The sequence below is a fragment of the Micropterus dolomieu genome, linkage group LG17 (genome assembly GCF_021292245.1).
Source record: "Micropterus dolomieu isolate WLL.071019.BEF.003 ecotype Adirondacks linkage group LG17, ASM2129224v1, whole genome shotgun sequence".
Taxonomy (NCBI): Eukaryota; Metazoa; Chordata; class Actinopteri; order Centrarchiformes; family Centrarchidae; genus Micropterus; species Micropterus dolomieu.
In genome coordinates, this window is record NC_060166.1 from 36,688,511 (window position 1) to 36,690,446 (window position 1,936).

The window sequence follows — 1,936 nt, forward strand, 5'->3', positions numbered from 1 at the left end:
CTCGCTGTGTCTCTTCTTCCTGTGACATCATCATTACACATGAGTCATGTGACCTTTTTGTTAAGCAGAGTTTACTGACTTGTTTCTGTTATTTTGTCCACCCCCGGTCAAATAGAGGAGGGGTTAATGACGTAAGTGAAAAGGTGAACTGTCCCTTTAAATCCTGAGTCTTCTTCAGCTCGCAGCAAAGCATTCTGGGAGACGGAGTCCTCTGTACTGAACTGTGGGTCAGACAGGAAGTCACCTGGAGAACAAGCACCCACCGATCAGTACATCTGCTGTAGTAGTACTCTGATCCTGTAGTATTTAGATGTACCCTACTGTACACACTGCAGTATTTTAGTAGTACTGATCCTGTAGTATTTAGATGTACCCCACTGTACACACTGCAGTATTTTAGTAGTACTCTGATCCTGCAGTATTTTGATGTACTCCACTGTACACACTGCAGTATTTTAGTAGTACTCTGATCCTGTAGTATTTAGATGTACCCTACTGTACACACCGCAGTATTTCAGCAGTACTCTGATCCTGTAGTATTTAGATGTACCCTACTGTACACACTGCAGTATTTTAGTAGTACTCTGATCCTGTAGTATTTAGATGTACCCCACTGTACACACTGCAGTATTTTAGTAGTACTGATCCTGTAGTATTTAGATGTACCCCACTGTACACACTGCAGTATTTTAGTAGTACTCTGATCCTGTAGTATTTAGATGTACTCCACTGTACACACTGTAGTATTTTAGTAGTACTGATCCTGTAGTATTTAGATGTACCCTACTGTACACACTGCAGTATTTTAGTAGTACTCTGATCCTGTAGTATTTTGATGTACTCCACTGTACACACCGCAGTATTTTAGTAATACTGATCCTGTAGTATTTAGATGTACTCCACTGTACACACTGCAGTATTTTAGTAGTACTCTGATCCTGCAGTATTTTGATGTACTCCACTGTACACACCGCAGTATTTTAGTAGTACTGATCCTGCAGTATTTTGATGTACTCCACTGTACACACTGCAGTATTTTAGTAGTACTCTGATCCTGTAGTATTTTGATGTACTCCACTGTACACACCGCAGTATTTTAGTAGTACTGATCCTGTAGTATTTAGATGTACTCCACTGTACACACTGCAGTATTTATGTAGTAGTACTCTGATCCTGTAGTATTTAGATGTACCCCACTGTACACGCTGCAGTATTTTAGTAGTACTCTGATCCTGCAGTATTTAGATGTACCCCACTGTACACACCGCAGTATTTTAGTAGTACTCTGATCCTGCAGTATTTAGATGTACTCCACTGTACACACCGCAGTATTTTAGTAGTACTCTGATCCTGCAGTATTTTGATGTACTCCACTGTACACACTGCAGTATTTATGTAGTAGTACTCTGATCCTGTAGTATTTAGATGTACCCCACTGTACACGCTGCAGTATTTTAGTAGTACTCTGATCCTGCAGTATTTTGATGTACTCTACTGTACACACTGCAGTATTTTAGCAGTACTCTGATCCTGCAGTATTTTGATGTACTCTACTGTACACACTGCAGTATTTCAGCAGTACTCTGATCCTGCAGTATTTTGATGTACTCTACTGTACACACTGCAGTATTTTAGTAGTACTCTGATCCTGCAGTATTTTGATGTACTCTACTGTACACACTGCAGTATTTCAGCAGTACTCTGATCCTGCAGTATTTTGATGTACTCTACTGTACACACTGCAGTATTTCAGCAGTACTCTGATCCTGCAGTATTTTGATGTACTCTACTGTACACACTGCAGTATTTTAGTAGTACTCTGATCCTGCAGTATTTTGATGTACTCTACTGTACACACTGCAGTATTTCAGCAGTACTCTGATCCTGCAGTATTTTGATGTACTCTACTGTACACACTGCAGTATTTTAGTAGTAC